The 20,354-nt window shown below is 43.7% G+C and overlaps 1 long non-coding RNA gene across 4 annotated transcripts in view; it reads right to left on the bottom strand.

The window, feature by feature from the left end:
• The window catches only part of LOC147917236 (uncharacterized), a 255,518-nt gene that overhangs the window by 232,692 nt on the left and 2,472 nt on the right, over window positions 1-20,354 (bottom strand). For 3 of the 4 annotated variants that reach the window (XR_015551937.1, XR_015551935.1, XR_015551934.1), the window contains exons 2-4: window positions 7,068-7,235; window positions 4,109-4,192; window positions 1,554-1,792 (exon numbers count right to left, since the gene is read on the bottom strand). This is a non-coding gene — a long non-coding RNA (uncharacterized LOC147917236). The remainder of the gene's footprint in view (window positions 1-1,553; window positions 1,793-4,108; window positions 4,193-7,067; window positions 7,236-20,354) is intronic. The other variant, XR_015551936.1, reaches the window with a different exon arrangement.

Genomic DNA, 20,354 nt, shown 5'->3' on the forward strand with positions numbered 1-20,354 from the left:
CAGTAGTTCTCCACCATGGGTGCAAATTAGAATTCCCTTAGGAGATTTTCAAAAACACTGACTGCTTGATCCCCCTTCAGACCAACTGAGTTAGAACCTCTGGTAATGGAGCCTAGGCACTGGCATTTTTTTAAGGCTTCCCAGGTGAGATTGGTGTGCAGCTGGGGTTACGAGCCAGCAATGTAGGTGATCTCTAAAGTCTGGGTTTAAGGAGCAGTGAGAGCTATTTTGATTCAGGGTATAATCATTCACATTGAGTGCTTAGCATCTACCATATAACACCAAATATGCTATGTGTATATTTTATTTAAGTTACAAAGAAAAGCCCTACCAAATTAGATAAGTACTATTATTATCCCCATTTTACAGATGGGGAAACTGAGGAACAGAGAGGACGTGAAATTTGGTCAAGTGCACACAGCTAAGTGGTCTTGCCTGAATCTTCTAAGCTGGAGTGCCTTTCCAGTGACAAGGAGCAAATTTCTACCCAGTAGAGTTGTTAATCACTCAGAATAGCTACCAAGAGAAGAGAATGGGAAGCTTTACGCCTGGGCTACTTATACATCTTAGATGGAGGCAGGGGACCGGCCTGAATGACCTCTGGTCATTCTGACAGCCCCAAGGTGTGCACACGCAGAGCGCAGGTCCCAAATGATACAGCGTACCTCTAAGAAAACAGCCTTTTGTGTTTCTCTGCATTGATCCTCTAGGTCGTTTTCAAAGATGATTCCCATAAAACGTGCAGTTTTGCCTTACCCAGACAGAGGAACCATTTGGCAGAGCGAGGCAGAGAGATAAAACCTTCCTGTGTACCCCAGTATGGCCAGGATAGAATACACTCACCCACCCCCACAGTCTCCCATATGGGGCCCACCACTGCCCTTTTCATCTTTTGACCACCTTCCCATTTGTGCAATTCCCTAAGGCAGGACCCAGAGGTGGGCGTGGTAAGTGGAAACTAAGACAGGTTCCCGAGGGAAGTAAAAGGTCTGTTAAAACAGAGACTAGAAAAAAAGGGTAGATGGTCCATTCTTATAGTGGAATACTGTGCTGCTGTTATAAAGGAGAAGATCACTGGATGGATAGATAGGAAGATGCCTGTGATATACAAGGTACAGAATAGGATCTTCTCACTGATGTTTATGTAAACACCACACACACACACACACACAGAGGAAACCAGCAGAACCAACTCCAAACTGTTGCTAGTGATGACTGGGCAGATGCACAGGGCGGTGGGGGTGGGGGGCACAGGGGAGGAGTGTGTTGTATTAATAGTATACTTTTACTTTCTCTGTGTTAACCTCCATATTATTTAAGTTGTTGACAATAATCATGTATTAATTTTTTAAGATAAAGGTACTTCTATTTATAAATAATAAAATAAATATTAAAAGAGGGAGCATAAAAGTCCACCCTGGGCCCTGGGAATTCCATCCAGGGTAGACTCCCAGCAATGCCATCTTTGCAGATTGTTCCAGCTGGTGTTTGGTGCCATCACTCTTCCACAGTTGCTTTCTCCTCAGCATGCCATTCCAGTGGTGGTCTCTTACCTGGTCAGCTGCCTCCCCTTCGGTCAGGGAGTATCCCATGGAATTTCTGGGGTACAGAAGGTAGATTTGAGAGCTGCCAGCTCCAATGGATATAAGAGATGACAAAGCTCATTTGAGAGGGAAAAATTCCCAAAGGTGCTACTTGGCGGTGGAGGTGGACGAAGGGAGCGGCATTGGCGTTCAAAGGTTCTGACTTCCCTTTGTATCTCTGTGTTGTCCTGGAAGCTGAGAAATGGAATCTAACAGAGAAAACAATAGTTCTTTATGGTCAGAACTGTATTCCAGAAATCCCAAAGGCTAGGGGCAGGGATCACTTATAACATTATGTGCAGAACTGTCTCCTCCCTTGAGGACCTGATAACTCAGCAAATTCACAGCCTGCATGACCAGCACAAGGTGAACTGTCACGCTCTAGGGAGGAATTGTTTGGCCACTGTATGCTTCCTCTTATTTACATTTTCTTAGATCTTTATAGTTTATAAACAGCATAATGTCATGGTTAAGAGCATGAGCTAAGAAGACAGAGAACCCCGATGGGATTCTCAGCTCTACCCCCCTCGCTAAGCCTGTTTCCTCTTCTCTAAAATGGGAATAATAATAGTACTTACCTCGTAGAGTGGTTTGGTGAGAATTAAATGAGATAATACAAGAAAAGTTCTCAGTCCTGTACCTGGCACCCTCAGTCAATGGTAATTGTTGGTTTTATAACCAACAATAACAAGATCCAAGGCAATTATTAACTGTACATTTCAAATGACAATAAGGAAGGTGACTGAGCTTAGTGGCTCACTGACATTCACACTAGCTTATGTACTAGCTTACATATGTACTAGCTTACATATCTCAGTCATAAATCCGAATGTTGGCCTCTGGAATTAGAGGTCTGCCAGAAGACCAGTGTCCACCAAAATCCTACATGGTTGAACTAGTACTGCCTTCAAAAATTATCACCTTCAGGGCCGGCTCTGTGGCTTAGCGGTTAAGTGCGTGCGCTCTGATGCTGGCGGCCTGGGTTCGGATCCCGGGCACGCCCCAAGGCACCACTTCTCTATCCAACCCGAGGCCGAGTCCCACGTACAGCAACTAGAAGGATGTGAACCTATGACATACAACTATCTACTGGGGCTTTGGGGGGAAAAAAATGAATAAATAAAATCTTTAAAAAAAAAAAAAAAAAAAATTATCACCTTCATCTAAAGTTATTCAGTAAGGCCCTATTTACATATGCCCTTGTGCTAGCTGCTGTACAGACAGATCAAGACGAATGACATTCGTTCCTTCCATTCATCCAAACCTGGCCGTCTTTGAATCTTCCCAAAGCCTTTAGAAACAGGAATCTTTGCTTTCATTTTTTTTTTTTAACATCTGCTCCCTCCTTCCACCGTCTAGTTAGGAGGAAGAAAGTTTCTGGGGGTAGGAGGTTTAAACTGATGGGCCATTAACAGCATAACAAAGCAAAAGGAATTTTCCAGGTCACCAGCCAACAGCTTTAGAGTGGTATTTAGAATTCACTTGCTGAGGGGGGGAGGGAGAGGTTGGTCAGGAGAGGGTGGGGAAGGATTTCTCCTAGCTGATGGGGAACTGGGGAACGCCCTCTTTTATGACCAACAAAACCGGTAAACAGCATAATAAGCTGCTTGGTTTCTGGGCTGATGGTTTATTGTTGTACTTGAAATGCAGATATCGGAAAGAAAACAAACGTCTGTCTGCTGAGTCCATAAATAAAAGTTCTCCTTGGCTTCAGATTTAGGGAACACCTGGATCTCTTCTCTGGCTTCTACTATGATTTGCTAAAATATAATATACCTATAAATTTCTTCTGACCCTACTAAACAGACACATACACACTCATACACACCCTGCCTTATTCCAGCTATGGCAGAGTTCAGAAAGAGAGGGGCTGTGGTCATGCTATTTCCCCCACCCCATGTTTGCATTTTTAAATTTATTTCTTGGCAGTCTGGAAGTCATTGGGGAAGGCAGCTTCAGCCCTCAATTGGTAAGCAGATCTCTTCTAGTAGAAATGTTCTTCTAGGAATCACCCTTGCTGTTGAAAGAACAATGACCAACAGAGTCCTGCTGAAATTTGGAAGCTGGGCCTTCCCACCTCCCTCGACCACCCTCTCCTCTCCCCCAGTGCATTGCTCTGAACTTTCATACCACTCTGGCCACTACATAGGCCTTAAAATTCCTACAATCTCTTGACCCTGGGAGCTTCCGGGGGCCCCAGCAAATTGCACAAGGCCGCTTAAGTAGTATTCATACACATTTTTAGGTTTTTCTAGTACAATGCCTTCCAAACTCCTCAAAACTCAGCAGAATTCTTTTCAAAGGCATGTAAAACAGAATGAAAGACAGACTAAAACTGTTGTTTCTGGTCGAAGCCTATCACACTGTTGTTCAAAAGAATCCCTAGGATTCAAAATTTAAAAAAAGAAAATCACTATTTTAGAATATCATTCTACTATTACTTTAAGTAATTTTGTCATTATAATGAAATCAGAAACTCCTCACAATGCCTATATAGAACCCTTTTTGATCCAGCCCCTGCCTACTTGAGCTCCATGCCGTTATTCCCATGTTGTCTACTCTCTTGATTTGTTCCTTGGTTTTGTTGGTGCAGGTTCTCCACTAGCTTCCTGGGAAGAGATACATGAGAGGTAAATTTTTTGAGACCCTGAGTATCCAAACATCTTTCCTTTTATTCTTTCTTTACATTCTGATTGGTAGTTTTGCTAGGTATAAAATTCTAGGTTGTAAATCATTCTCCAACAAGCCTAGGCCTCTCCAGTGTCCAGGTCTTTGAACTAGAACTTCCTTTTGCAGGGAACACATACCCCCACTCCCACCTCCTACCCTTGTGTAGCTAACATCTCATTATTCTTGTCAGGGAAACTTTCCTGCCCAGTCAGCTACCTACCCCTCTAAGGCTGGATAGATGGCCCTCCTAGTTGCTCCCACAACACACAGTGCTTACCCCTCACTACAGTTATTACACTGTATTATCATTACCTGTTTACTTGTCTGTGTCCTCCACCAGTTTGTGAGCAATGTGGGCTAAAAATACAGAGCCACAGTGCCACTCAATACATATTTGTAGAACAAAGGAATAAATGAATGGTTGTGATGGTATTTTTTTTATTACAAGATACAATCTATAATAGAATGTTTGAGAAATGCCCTTACCAGTTGGTGCATGCTCCAGATTTTGAGGGTAGAGAACAGAATTGGTTGGGGGAATAAATGCCACCTTGATACTAGGAACATAGAAGGAACCCTTATAATTTCTTGTTCAATATCTGCCTTCCATGACGACAGGGACCAGCTCTGCCCTGCTCACTGCTGTGTTCACAACGACCAGACCATGATGACAGCTTAATAAAGAGCTGTTGAAGGAATGAACTGGTCCAGACAAGAGGAGTCCTATATGTTATACCACCAAGAAAACTAAGAGAGAAAAAATCACTAAGCTGTCTTAACAGTCTTAGGAAAATGGGAGGTTTGGAATGAAAACTCAATTCATCGTCTCTTCCCACCCCACCTCCAATAGCAAACCAGAATGCTCTCCCAAGTCCCTGTTCCAAATATAGGCATTCCCTTCTTTGGACACCTGGATTTGGAGCCCTGGAATGACTTGGCTCAGACTCTCTCCTTCATAGTCTGTTTCTTTTTAATCAAGTCCTGTTGCCTCCTCTCCCTTTACAGCAGCTTTCACGCTGACCCTCCTTTTTCATTCCTCTTGCTAGTACCCCATCAAGGCCCCCATCACCCACTCCTAGGTTTTCACATGGCTGCCTCCTTCACTCCAAGTCACTTTGACACCTCTGTCAGATTAATCTCTCTGAAGCATCACTTTTCATAGTGTCTCCTCACTGCCTAAAACACTTTCAGAGGCTCTTAATTTCCTTCCACGTTAAGTCATAGCTCCTCTGCCAGTTTTCAACCTTCACGATTACTTCTAATGCTCTGTTTTCCCTCCCTACACACACCAACTCGCTCATCGCACATGCAGAACTCTCACTCTGATTAGGCAAGATGCTTCAGTGTCTCAGAAACAACAGAGCAGACTTCTGTGCAATTTGTGCATTCTCTTCTCTGGAATTTCCCCCCACCCCTCTCTTAATTCAATCCATCCTTCCAGACCTGGTTTAAATCTTTCCTTCTCTAAGATGCCTTCATTGACAACTTCAGGCCTTGCTGATCTCCCCAACTTTAAAATCCAAATAGTACTTACCATCTTTGCAGCCCAATTAAATCTGGATGGATGCCCTATATAAGATACTATACAGTCTACATAGGTTAGTGTGATCTTCCCCAACTAGCCTGGCTGCTCCTTGATGGCAAAGATGTAAGGATGTCCTGTTCTTGTACCTGAGGACCTCTGAGAGTTCAACACATAGTAGTATTGAAGAGGTGGTAAGAGAGCTGCCTTCAGAAACAGACCAACCTGGGTTAATCCCAGCCCTACCAATTACCAACGGTGCGTATTGGGAGAAGTAATTTAGACCCTCTGAGCCTCAGTATTCTCATCTGTAAAATCGGGATAATAACAGTGCTACCTCATAGAGTTGCCAAGAAGGTTAAATGAGATAATGCTAAGTAAAGCAATTTGTGCATTGCTTTGATACACAGTAAGTACTCAATATATGTTAGCTCTTGTTATAAGAGACTCCAATCCCTGTTCTCGGAGTTAAACTTTGGCCTTGATCTTGTTTTCAACTTTCTGTCACTGAGTCAGCCTTGCAAATAGTGATTCCCTGACAGTCCCCTACCTCTGTGTCCACTCTCAGTCAAAGCATCTCTCTGCAAGCAGTGGTAGGGGCAACGTCACCTCAGGCCCCATTCTGTTGCGCCCCCTAGCACTCCTGGATTCAGTGCTGAATTGTTTTGGTGCTTTTGATTTGTGAACCTTCTTAAGCCTTTCTTTCTTCCACTTTTTCTTTACCGCTAGATTGTATGATAAAAGCAATATATGCTCATTATTGAAAAAAAAAGTACAGAAGAGTGTAAAGTGAAAATCAAAGTCTCACTCCCCACCTGAATCTCTATTCCTACTCCTGGGAAGTAACCAGTTAGCAATGTTGCACATATATTTCCAGAAATCATCCATGGCTGTAGGAACATATACACACACATACATTGTTCTGTGGCTTGCTTTATTCACTTAACAATCAGTCTTGAACACCTTTCTAGATCCACACCTGAGAGGTCCACCACACACTGTTTAATGGCAACCTCGATTTCTTTTGTAGAGAGCATCCTTGATTTCATCAGTCCCCTACAGATGGGCATATAAGGTTGCTGCTATATACTGAAACATTGCAATGAACATCCTTGTATATATATCTTTGTGGACTCCTGAAGTCTTTAAGGCTTCTGATTGCCAGATAAGACCAGACTGGAGGAGATTCTTCAACTTTGGTTCTACCTCCCAACATTCTCCACCCACACACAGCATTCAGTCCCTAGACCCAGTGACTCACTGGTCAGCAGCGTGAGCACCTTCCTCCTCACCTCAAAATAGAAGAAAGAGGTCGCTGGACTGTTTCCTCATGATCTCGCAGGATAGGGGTTCACAGAACCCATGTTTCTGCCTTTCTCTGGAACCACAGGGGAAATCCCAGGCGGTGGGGAATAGGATTTCAGAATCCAGCTGTGTTCTCAGGTAGCCCTAAGGAAGCTCTAGAGAAGGAAGGAAACACATTTTTGGTTCATGAGACACAATCTCAGCTGTTTTCAGTGGGGCAGGGAGGAATGTGAGTGTGACAGTAAGGAGAGGAGCTGAGACAGGCTTCAGGTGGTGGCTGGGAGGAGGTGAACACACCGGGCTTTCATCAGCAGTGACTCCGCATCATTATCCTTGCCCACATCCGTCGTCCCTTTACGCCGTGTCCTTTCTCAGGCCAAGGACAGGATGGAACGGCAGGAACTGGGACTACTTATCCCCAGCTCGGCCTGACTCATGCAGGACCCCAAGCCAGCCACTCACTGTATCCCTGGAGAAGCCCCAGGGGCCTGGGTGAAGCTAGGGCGGGAAAAAGGTGCCCCCGGGCCATGTCCAAGTTGCTTACTTACAACTCTGTGACCCACGGAGACTTACCAAACCATCCTGTGCTTCAGTTACCCCATTCCCCTATCTGTAAAAAAGCAAAAGCAACACCAACAGTCCCTGTCTTATACTGTCCTTGAGAGCAGGAGGTACACCAAATGCTGAACACAGGACATGGCGTTACATAAGCAGTCAATAAATCTTTGATATTTGCTCCACTGATATCTCCCTCTTGCCTAGCACAGTGCCCAATTCGGTGTAGGTGCTTAATTAAAAAATTTTTTTCGATGAATGAACGAACAATCTCTTCATTTCCGGAGGGCAGACAGGAAAATTGCAAAATGACCCCCAAGGTCTCTCCAAGCTCCTGTCACCCCATTCTCCTCTTTACGACTGTGGCAGCTTAGTGACAATGTGGTTTGGTTTGGTTTTCACTCAGTTTTCTCTCTCTCTCTCTGGCTTCCTAGGAGATAAGGTGTTCTATTCTCCTTGGCTTGTCCTCAAGACCCAGCCACATAAGAAGAATCAGCTCAGGGCCAAGGTCCTGGAATGCAGTCTCCCCTCAGAGTTTCTAAAGAGAAACTTGTGGTCGAGTCCCAGGACCACGGAATATCAGAGGAGGGAGGAAGGGAAAATCATTTATTCAGTCAATCAGTATATATATATGGAATGTCTACTGTGCCTAGAAGTGAAACCCAAAGCTTGCTGCTTGGCCCTGCCCCCTCCACCCTCTTACGATGCTGGCTGATGCCTCAACCCCTCAAAGCCTGGCTCACCTCTCTACTGAAATGACTTCCTTTGTAGGCAGCCCTCAGGAGCTCCCACTGAATCCAGGAGCCCTTTCCTCTATTCTTGCTCCTCACTACCTCTCTCCCAGCACCTTCCTCCTCCTTTGGTTTCTCTGGGTGACTCTGCTCTTCTGTTGTCCTCCTGTCTCCCTTCTCAGTTCCCAATACTTGCCTTCTGTTATGGGCTGAATTGTGTCCTCCCAAAATCCATATGTTGAAGTCCTAACCCCCTGTACCTCAGAATGTGACTGTTGAAGATAAGGTCTTTAAAAAGTAGTTAATGGGGCCATTAGGGTGGGACCTAATCTAATGTGACTGGATCCTTGTAAGAGGAAATTAGGACACAGGCAGAGGGCAGACCACGTAAAGATAGGGAGAAGATGGCCATCTACAAGCCAAGGAGAAAAGCCTCAGAAGAAACCAACCCTGTCGACATCGTTTGATCTCAGACTTCTAGCCTCCAGAATTGTGAGGAAATAAATTTCTGTTGTTTAAGCCATGCAGTCTGTGGTACTTTGCTATGGCAGCCCTAGCAAACTAATACACCCCCTGTATTGTTTAACACAGTCATTACCCCCAGAGATCTCATCCTCCTCTATTAATCCACCTCCATGGCTTCAACTATCATCCCTCCCCTCCCCGATTTCCCACTCAGGTCAACATGTCCACACACTGAGATCTGGACTCTCATCTGGCTTCCAGCTCTAATTCCAACTGCCTGCCAGACAAATTCCTGCTGAATTGTTTTGCCAATGCTTAAATGTCAAGAGGTCTAGAACCACAGAATCCTTGAAGGTCAGCCCCACCACCTTGCTTTACAGATGAGGAAACTGAGGCACTAAACAAAGCAAACAAACAAAAAACAAACTCAGCTCTCTTCCTGACTTCCCTATTCCTAACAGTACCATCCATCTGGTCAACACTCAAAAATGTGGCGTCATCTTTATTTCTGCCCTCTCTTCATCCCTCATAGCCAATCAAGGAAGTTCCAGTGGATTCCAAAATCACTGTGTCTGTCGTCCAGTGTTTTAGTTCTATCTTCTTTTCTCCCCACAGATTAAATATTTCAGTGCATTTATTTTAGGTAAGTATTGAATTTTTAGGCCTCAGTAGCCTGTTCTGTTAGAAAGGTGGAATAGCATTGAGGGAAAAAACACAAGCTCCAGGCTCTGGCTTTGGTTCCTGGTTCCATCCTGTGGCCTTAGGCAGGTTTCCTGACCTATAAAATGGAGACAACAATGGTACCTACATGATAGGATTCTTGCAAGAATTAAATGTGGATTTGAACCCAGTATGGTCTGGCCTCAAAACTCTTTGTACTACACCATGCTACCTCTTTCTCTGGGAATGTAAAGGAATCGGTTCAGTTTCTGACAGTGTGGTGGCCAAAATACCCTGGATGACCTACCCAAGGAAAAAAATTCCAAACATTGAATAAAATATATAATTAGTTAAAAAATGCATTGCTGAATTGGCAAAAAAGTAAGGAATATGCAGAAGCCAAAAAAGAAATGAAAAGGGAACTCTGGAACATAAGTGAGTGCCCAACACAGCTTTAGACTGAGGGTATCTGCCAAAACTTGGTGACTTGAAGCTTCCATTTTGATGAATACTAGGGATGAGGAGGACAGGAGAGAAAGCTTAAACCCACACAAGGTAAGAAGTCTAATAGAAGCCCCTCAGAAGGGTCCACAAAGAGTTACAACCTCTGTGTAAGGGTGAATGAGAAATAAACCCATGGCACAGAAAGAGCATCAAGGAAATTTGTTTGACCAACCTTGATACTGGATGAGGCAAGAAAAACAATCTCCCCTGAAAATTCATAAGTACAAACCAGCCTTCACATGAGTTTACAGACTGAATTCATACTACCTGTACCCTACATAATCTGAAAAACTTCAAGCAGAAAATTTAATTTAAAGAGCTCCTGGTAGAAATAAACCCCAATAACTAGTAAAAGCAAATATAAATCCTCTCTGAAGGACTGCAATTTCAACCCATGCCTCAAGGAATGCCCATAAAGTTATAAAAAGTTGGGCTTAAAGTTAAACCACAAAACACGCAAGGAAACAAGACACCATATGTGAGAACCAGCAGAAACAACAGACAACATAATCAGACCCACAAAAATATGAGACATAGAAATTATCAACTACAGAATATGAATAGGTATATTCAGGAAATAAATGTCAGCCTTAAACATATGAGCCAGGAGCAGAAGACTATAGAAAATAACCAAGCCAATTTGGAAAAAGAAAATTTAAAATGGGGATGGATTAGATACTGTTAAAGGCAGAATTTGTTTACTGGGAGATGGATCTAAAGAAATCTAGAAAGTGATCTAGAAATACAAACAGATAAAGAATACAAAGAATTACATATGTGACATTGGAGGACAGAATAAGATGGTCTAGGGGCCGGCCCCGTGGCATAGTGGTTAAGTGCGCATGCTCCACTGCTGGTGGCCCGGGTTCGGATCTCGGGCATGCACCGATGCACCGCTTGTCAAGCCATGCTGTGGTGGCATCCCATATAAAGTAGAGGAAGATGGGCAGGGACGTTAGCCCAGGGCCAGTCTTCCTCAGCAAAAAGAGGAGGATTGGCATGGATGTTAGCTCAGAGCTGATCTTCCTCACCAAAAAAAAAAAAAAAAAAAGAATAAGATGGTCTAATATATATTTAATTGTATTTGCAGAAGAAAATAAAGGAAAGAATAAGGAAAATGAGGTATTTGTAGAGTCAGGACCAGGACTAGAGTGAGGTGAGTGAGGTGCCTAGGGCATAAAATTTGTTTTAGATGCTCACTCTCAGGGCCAATCTTGCATTTGCACAAACTCAAGAAAGAGCACCTCCTTAAATTTGGTGCCCTAGGCACCTCACTGGCTTCACACCAGTGCTGGCCTTGCTGAGAATTTTTCCAAATTGCTGTAAGACACCAAACTCTGGGTCCAGAAATCCAAAGAGGAATAAAGAAAAATATATTCATACCTACTTATATCATAGTGAAACTGCAGAGGGCCTGGGACAAATACAGATCAATAACAAGAAACTGCAATTAGACTGACCGCAGGCTTCTTAGCAGCCACAGTGGAAGCCAGAAGGGTATCTTCAATGTGCTGAGATGAAATAACTGGCAATCAAGAATTTTATTCAAGAATTTAAATATGAGGGTGGGGGCCTGCCCCATGGCCTAGTGGTTAAGTTCGGTGTGCTCCACTCCTGCAGCCCAGGTTCGGTTCCCAGGTGCTGACCTACACCACTCATCAGTGGCCATGCTGTGGTGGCGACCCACATACAAAATAGAGAAAGATTGGCACAGGTGTTAGCTCAGGGCAAATCTTCCTCAGCAATAAATAAACAAACAAATAAATAAGAGAGTGAAAGAAAGTCATTTTCAAACAAACAGAGAATTTACTATCAAGAGACTCTTACTGAAGAAAATTCTAAAGGATGAATTTCAGGCAGAAGGAAGGCAGTCTCAGATGGATGCTCTTATAAGAAAGAACAGTGAACAAAGAAATTGGTGGTCTGGAAGCCACCAGTGAACAATATTTGACTGTATAAAGACACAATAATAATGTCTCATGCATCCTAATAAAAAGATAGAATGAGGGCCGGCCCGGTGGCGCAAGCGGTTGAGTGCGAGCGCTCAGCTGGGGCGGCCTGGGGTTCTCCAGTTCCGATCTCCAGGCACGCACTGACGCATGGCTTGGCAGGCCATGCTGTGGCGCGTCCCATGTAAAGTGGAGGAAGATGGGCATGAATGTTAGCCCAGGGCCAGTCTTCCTCAGCAAAAAGAGGAGGATTGGCAGATGTTAGCTCAGGGCTGATCGTCCTCAAAAAAAAAAAAAAAAAAGATAGAATGAAAACACGGGACTACAACAGAGTATAAACGGGAGGGCAGAGATACAGACTTAAGGGTTTAAGTTAAAGTAGTTTAGGGTCCTTGTATTGTATTGTTTAAGAAGGTAAAAATCGTGATTAATTTTTAAATATCTAAGACATCCACTAAAAGAATAAATAGAGAGACTGTAACTTCCAAGGCAACCAATGGAAAAAAATGGATGATTAAAAAAAACTCAATCTGTAAGAAGACAAGAAAGTAGAAGGAAAAATAAAAATAAAAACCAGGACATAGGGGAGACTAGGCATGCGTGGGAACAGGGGGTGTATGCAAAATCTCTGTACCTTCCTCTCAATTTTGTTATAAATCTAAAACTGCTGTGAAAAAAAAAAATCTTAAAAAGTAAAAAACACAGATACCCAGGACAAATAGCACAAAATAAGATGGAAAGAAATCTAACTAATCTAGTAATTTTCAGTTCTTATATAAATATATGCAAACTGAAATGTGCTGCCCTGCATTGAAAAGACAAAGCTTGTCAGACTGGCTAGAAAACAAAATCCAGTAACATGTGCCTGTTACAAGTAAAACAGAGGAGCTAGGTTCAGTAGCTGCTGAAGTTTCCTCCTGCTTTACCCAGCCAATGAGATTTCTCCATAAAGTCAAGCAGAACAAATTGGGTCATTGGAGGCGAGTTTGATAAAGGACCTATCTGCAAACATGTGGGCAGAGTGTAAGGCAACCACAGGAAGAGTGCAACACCCTGGAACTGGGAAAACAGGGCTGCCTTATCACCTCCAGGGCTGAAGGGCCAAGGAAGGCTGGGCAGTTACCAGAACCTGTTCTGGCTCCTTCCAATCCATTTTCCACACTGCAGCCAGAATGACACGTTCCTTAAGACCCACACTCACACAAACACATCCACAGCTTTAAGCCTTCTAATAGCATCCCATAGTCCTTGAGAAGGATAAAATTGCATACCCTTAACACAGCCTCCAAAGCACTTTGTGATCTGTCCCCTCTGCCATATCTCTAGCTTTTTCTGGGACCAGAGTCCACCTCATTTGCAGCCCGTCAGTCACAGTGTCCTTCTCTTATATCCTTGGATTCACCCATGCATGCTCCCTCCCACCTCAGGACCTTTGCATATGCTGTTCTCTGCCTGGAATACTTCTCACTCCACCCTCCAATCCCGCTTAACATCATTTATCTTTTAGGACTGAGCTCAAGTGCCACTTAGTACAGTAACTTTCCCAAAGCCCTGGCCTTCACGATATACCTTCAAGGCATTAATACCTCTCCTGCAGAGCACTTATCATTGCATTTTCTATTTATATTTGTGCAATTATTTGATGAATGTATGTCCCACTAGACTGGAAGCTCCATGAGGGCAAGAATCGCACCCTTTTTGTTCACTGCTGTACTGTGCCTGGCACCTAGCACCTAGCTGAAGCTCAAATATTGATGAATGAAGGAATGAAGACATCCTTACTAAGAGAAGGGTACTTTGCCCAGAAACAAGTATTCTATACCCTAAGAAGCTTTGCCCAGTTTCATTATACAATTTGCAATCATTTATTCACAGATTATCTACTTGTCATTTCTCTGTGTCATTTCTCTGAGAGAATTAAAGGCAGCTTCCTTCAAAGACCTTTACTGAACATAAAAACACTCCCAGGGCTGTTTATACAGCAAGAATATCAGGGGAGAGCCTCCAGGCCAGGGCGTGGATGGCATCTCGGTAAACCTTGATAAATAAATGAAAAGCTATAGGATATATCTGAGTATAGCAGGAAGCCATTTGGTTTAAAACTAATTTGGCCTGACCTTATTGTTCCAAAAGGGCCTGACATGGCTGTGGAGCATGCACTGTACATCTGCTTTAAATATTTACTATGTCCCAAAGACAAAAATGATGCCCCTAAAGATAGGGATGTAACCTCCCCCATATCGACATTTCCTTTAGGATAAGCATCTCTCCCTAAACTAAGGATTAATTACTGACCTGCTGCACTCACCTTGTGACCACTCACCTTGTGACCACCGGCCTGCTGACCACTGATCTGCTGTGCCAGCTAAGCATTGCATGATAATTGTAAAAGGAACATTCTTATCATATGTGGTGCATGCTCTTTGTTCCAAGAGGGTTTATAACCACTCTGTACACCCCACTTCTTTGGTGCCCTTCCTTCCTCGGGGAAGGAAGGCCTCGGGCTAGTCCTCAGATCTGGCTCATAATAAACTCACCCCAATTTTGGTTTATAGATTGACTATGGATTATTTGCATTGACAACCTAGTGGACACTCAAGGTGGAGGACAGGGAGTGTCCCCATTCTTGGCCTATCAGACCCAGAGCAAAGGCAGATGGATTCAACAATCAACCATGAGCCTTTCCAAGGGCCCTAAATGGTGACCAGGGCCACAGCCAGTGGCACCCACGTGACTGAACGCTGGGCATTCTGGCAAAGTGGGCTGAAGGAGCTGAGTTTGGTTGGCTCCAGACAATTGCTAACCACAGAGAAAATCCTCTGCCTTAAAATTCCTACTTGGGAAAGGGACCAAAAGCATTTCCTTTGATTAATAAAATTTACATCCTGTTCTCTAATTTGATTGACTCTACACGTGGATGGTAATGGCTCTATGCCTTGGCTTCCTCATCCTCAACACAGATGAAAATTTTTAAGTTCTTTTAGAGCATCAGTAATAATAATAGCAGTAGCAACTAACATTTACTGAACATCACTCTATGCCAGACTCTGTGCTAAGTTCTTTAAGTGTCTATATATTATCTCTTCTAATCTTCATGTAAATTAGCTCATGTTGGTCCCCTACTTAAAACTCTCCAATGACTTCCATTGATATTAAAATAAAATGCAAATTCCTTACCATGCCTTTAAGGCCTTCTGTCACCTGGCCCTGCCTATTTCCACCGCCTTATCTCAAAGAGCTCTCCCTTTCAGTCAGTTAGCTCCAGCAACGTCAACCTTCTTTCTGCAACTCACACACACCAAGCTTGTTCCTACCTCATGGCCTTTGCACCAGCTAGCTCTTCTGCCTGGAGATCTACCCATGGCTGCCTCCCTCTGGTCATCTGGGTCTCAGCTCAGTCACTACCTCCCCGATTCCCCTACCATCCTCATCCCATTAGTAGATCACAGCACCCTGTTTCATTGCCTCCATAGCATGTATTGCTATCTGAAATTATCTTAATTATTTGTTTGCTTCATTATTATCTGTCTCCCTAACTAGACCATACATCCCATGAGGGCAAAGCCTCATCTGTCTTGTTCACTCCTGAATTCTCAGTGCCCAGGACAGAGCCCAGCACACAACAGGCATTCCACAAACATTTCTCAAGTAAAGAAATGGGTGAAAGACCCTGTGAGATAAGAGCTACTATACTTATACCATTTTGTAGATGAACTATATATATACATATATATATATATATATATATAAGCATCACCTGAGTCTTAGTGACATTGGGTGACTTGCCAGTAGTAGTTAAATAGAGGAGCTGAGTAACATTTGAACCCAGGCCAAGCTGGCCCCAGGACTTTTGTTCTTAATCACTACACAAACTGAGATTCATCCCATCAATCATGTCATGTACCCTCCCACTACTACTCCCCTATTCATTCTTTGCACAGACCTGGCCCAAGAGCTAGGCAGCAAGGAGGCATTGAATAAAGCAGTGCAGAGAGCGTGAATTAGTACAACCACTTTGGATAACTGTTTGGAAATACCTGGTAAGGCTGAACCAGTCCTTAGAACATACCCATGGATATACAAACATGTGTTCAACAAAAGCCATGTACAAGAATGTTCATAGAAGCAAACACTGGAAACAATTTAAATGTTCATCAATAGTAGAGCCGGCCCGGTGGCTTAGCGGTTAAGTGCGCACGCTCCGCTGCTGGCGGCCCGGGTTCGGATCCTGGGCGCGCACCGACGCACCACTTCTCCGGCCATGCTGGGGCCGCGTCCCACATACAGCAACTAGAAGGATGTGCAGCTATGACATACAACTATCTACTGGGGCTTTGGGGGAAAAATAAATAAATAAAATCTTTAAAAAAAAAAAATGTTCATCAATAGTAGAATGAATAAATATATTGTAGTATAGTCATATAATGGAATATTATATAGCAACGAAAAAGAAACTACAACTGCATGCAACAACATGGATGAATCTCACCAAAAAATTCCATTTATAGAAAGATTAAAAAACGAGGTTTCCAGAATGCTGGCAATGTTTTGTTTCTTGACCTGGACGCTAGTTCCACAGTTGTGTTCACTTTGTGAAAATTCACTGAGTCGTACACTTCTGATTTGTGCACTTTTCTGAATGTATTTACGTTGAATCACATGAAATTGCCATCTTTGTATGTAAAAAGTGGTTGAATATCAGTAATTTCATATGGTTCAACTAATATGTTATACTTCAATAAAAAAATTACTTAAGAAAAGAGAAAAAAAAATCCTGCCCAGTTGAATTGCTTTGTACGTGGTTCTATAAAAACTGGTTTTGAGAAAGAGCCTGTGCCACCCAAGGGCCCCTTGGCAGGTGGTAACAGATTCAGGATGGTAGTAAATTCTTCCCCAGGGCCTGAGGTTGGTGCACTTGGCCATGTACTCCAGAGTCTGGAGCCTGGGCCAGCCCTGGTGTGGTGCAGGTCAGCTGGAGGAGGCCAGAATGTCCTCGAGCAGAGATGAGTAACTGCAGCCTCAGACCCAAGGTGCCAGTGTCCTGGAATGCCCCAGTTCACGCCTGCCCTAGTCTTTGCACTCACCATGCCCTCCTTCCTGGGCATTTGCGTGGCTCCTGCTCCTCAGCCTTCAGACTGCCCAGAGAGGCTTTCCCTGACCTCTCTACAGGGGCCAGCTCCTTCCCTGGATTGCTGTCACATCCCTTTATTATTCCCTTCATAGATTTGACCAACATTTGAAATTATTTATTATTTGGGTGTTTACTTTTTATTATCTGCTCTCCTCATTAGACTAAGCTGTATAAGAGCAGGGGATTCCTATAACTTGCTTGCTATTGTAGCCTCAGGCCCTGGGATGGTACCTGGTACCTAGAATGTGCTTAAATATTGGTTGAGTGAATGACTGACCAAATGAGGTGGTGTGAATGGAGGCCAGGGGACAAAAGGTGGCCCAAAACAACAAGAAGGGTGCAGTCTCCATCCCTCTCATGGAGCATCCATCAAAGACAAGATCAGGCCTCTGGAAAGTTGCTGACCCCTCCAGAGTCCAGACATCCATTCTTCACCCCTGTGCTTCTCCCAGGTCCCCATTCTGTTATATGAAGGATGCAGACATTATGAGGTATTAACTGAACCACTATATAGAGTAGGAATCATCATGACCCTTATAAGGATAAGGTTGAGAGCCTAAAGGATCAGTAACTCACCTGAGGTCCACCAACAATTAAGTGGCAAAGTCTAAGTCTGTCTAGTCCCAAAGCCAGAAATCACCAACCACTGTATCACCTGGATTTTCAAGGTTACCAGGGAATTTCTGTGATTTGCTGGCAAGGACCAGGGGGCTACTCTTGGCCATTTATTTTCTGCTTTTCTTGCTCACTGCTCTCAACGGTTGCTTTGGATTTTGGCTCCACATCTGAAATGAACAGTGCACTTGCATTTTATGTGAATTTGAACTAACACAAATTTGAACTGTGCCATATAAATATATTCATAGAAATCTTGATTCAGTAGCCAAAGCTGATACAAAGCAAATCTGACTTTACATTCACACCTATGAAGAAATCACTCTTAAAGTATGTGAGGTCTTCAGGAAAGCTTCTTTTGTATAGCATTCCACTGCCCTGTTCAGCAAAGAGTGAAAGGGTCTTAGAGGAAGGATGGGGAAGAGGAAGCTAGTGACCTATATTATCATAACAAATTAAAATCTTAAGAAATTCCCTGTTAGAGCAATTAGAGGACCACAAAAATAGCTGTGCACTTGGTTCTGAGCTAAATTACTTGAAAAACATCATGTACTCTGTCACTCACAACAACCCTCTGAAGCAGCTACTATGACTATCCCCTTTTTACAATAGAGGCTTGAAGAGATTAAGAATTATGCAAAGTCACCAAGTGCATAACACCCCCTCCTCCCATACTGATACTAGAGAATCATCATTCAGCAAACATTCAGCATTCTATCACACGATCTGCTACCACCAAAATTCAAGCGTCTATATTGGGCGTGGTTAAAATCAACTCTTTGGTGAGCTATTTAAGATACCCAGCCACACAGCTGAAAATACCACAACAAAAACTGTGCTAGTTAATGCAGCGATGACAGCAACAGTATTATTGTTGTAACTATTTATTAATAAAGAAATCTTTGTTTGCATTTTTGATTGTTTTTCTGAGGTTTTGATGCACCTAGATAAATGAGCTCCTCTTAAAATTCTAACCCATTCCTTGCCTCAAAATGGCTAGGTATGTTGAATGATCATCTAAACGTGTATTCAGCACTCACAGTGTACCATGTGCTGTTCTAAGTGCTTATGTGCATTATTCCATTCGAGTTCCACTCAACTCTTTGCGGTAAGTACTACTATTAGTTTTCATGTTACAGAAGAGGAAACTGAGGCACATAAAGTTTGAAGGCTATGGAGCTTGTAAGGGTAGGTTAGGATTGGACCCCAGCAGTCTGTGCTCAGTGTCTGCACATCTGTCTTTCAAGCTCTCCAGTCTCCAGAGCTGAAACAGCTGAACACACTGAGCTGGGGCTAGTGCCAGAAGAGAGTTCTAACCTTGGATCTAACACGTCCCCCTGCCTATCTTCAGTTGCTCTAGCACTCCCCAACGCTCCTTCCTGCCTCTGCGCCTCCGGCCACCAAGCCCAGCTTGGCTGAGTCTGCATTCTGCAGATCTGAGCTGCAGGGAAACTTCGCCAGGGCTCCCAGGCTGTGCCCCTTCCTTTGCTCTCTGCACTCTCTCATGCACCACTGATGTTAACTGTAATTAAATCATTCTTTGATCAATTATTTGTTTAATGTCTATCCCCCCTACTTGACTATAAACAGTAGCAGTTCCAGACTTTCTGTCTAGGTGGGGGCTGTTTGGGTTGGGGGGCTTGGCTTCCACTGCTTAGTACTTGAAATCAGGTTGAGAAATGTCAATTGAATATAGAAATGATTGAGGGTGCTGATGAAGATTATAGGGGAAAGCACATCCCACCCCCACCCCTGCTCCCTCACCATGGTGTCACCCCTGACTGTAAGCTCTATAAAGGCAAAAATAGTGTCTATCTCTTTTATCACTGTAACCCCAACACCTGGCACTGTGCCTGATACACAGGAAGTGCAAAATAATTTCTTGTGGAATTAATAAATAATTAAAACAGAGCCTCTGACTTCTTATCTGAAAAAGAGGGATGATCAGACCCAGAACACAGCTTTTTAAAGCAATATTACATACGAAAACATGCTAAGCACAGGAATGGCACACAGTAAGTGCTCCATAAATGCCTGTCATTGAATTGGAATTCCTGCCTCTCCTCACTCCCACTAACTCAGCTCTCAGGTCCGGGCAAGGGCAGGAGCTTAATAAGAGAACAAAGCCCAGAACTGTACCCACTCTACTCTCCCGGCCACGATCTGTGGGGGTGAAGACATTGATACTGAGGTTGGGGTGAAAGAACTGTTATTAGCATGGGCAGGAAGGCAGGGTTGTTAGGATTTTGCCTCTAGCAGAGAAGTTGTACCCAGGGAAGAGATTAAGCAGCAGATTGAGCAGTTTTGGAATGAACAAAGTCAGATGAAGGAGAAAAAACATCCAGGACAGGCCTACTGGCCACCCAATCCAAAGGAATGACTGTGGTGTCTCCAACCTGTAAAGGAGCAAATGTTCTGCATCCCCCCACCATCTTTCACTCTGTTCCCTCATCCCCAACCACTGGCCCCTGGGCTGCTGGAGAGGTTTAAGCACAAATCAGAGTGTGTCATGACCCTGCTTAAAACTCTTAAGAGGATAATATCTGAACTCCCCACTAGGCCGACTTCAATCTTGCTTGCCAAGCTGTGGCCTCCCGTCAGCAGCTCCGTGTCAGGCTTTTCCCCCGCAGGGCCTCCACCCAGGCTCCCTCTGCCTGGCATGTC

Source organism: Ceratotherium simum, chromosome 4 (assembly GCF_057802395.1).
Source record: "Ceratotherium simum simum isolate JZ-2026a chromosome 4, ASM5780239v1, whole genome shotgun sequence".
Taxonomy (NCBI): Eukaryota; Metazoa; Chordata; class Mammalia; order Perissodactyla; family Rhinocerotidae; genus Ceratotherium; species Ceratotherium simum.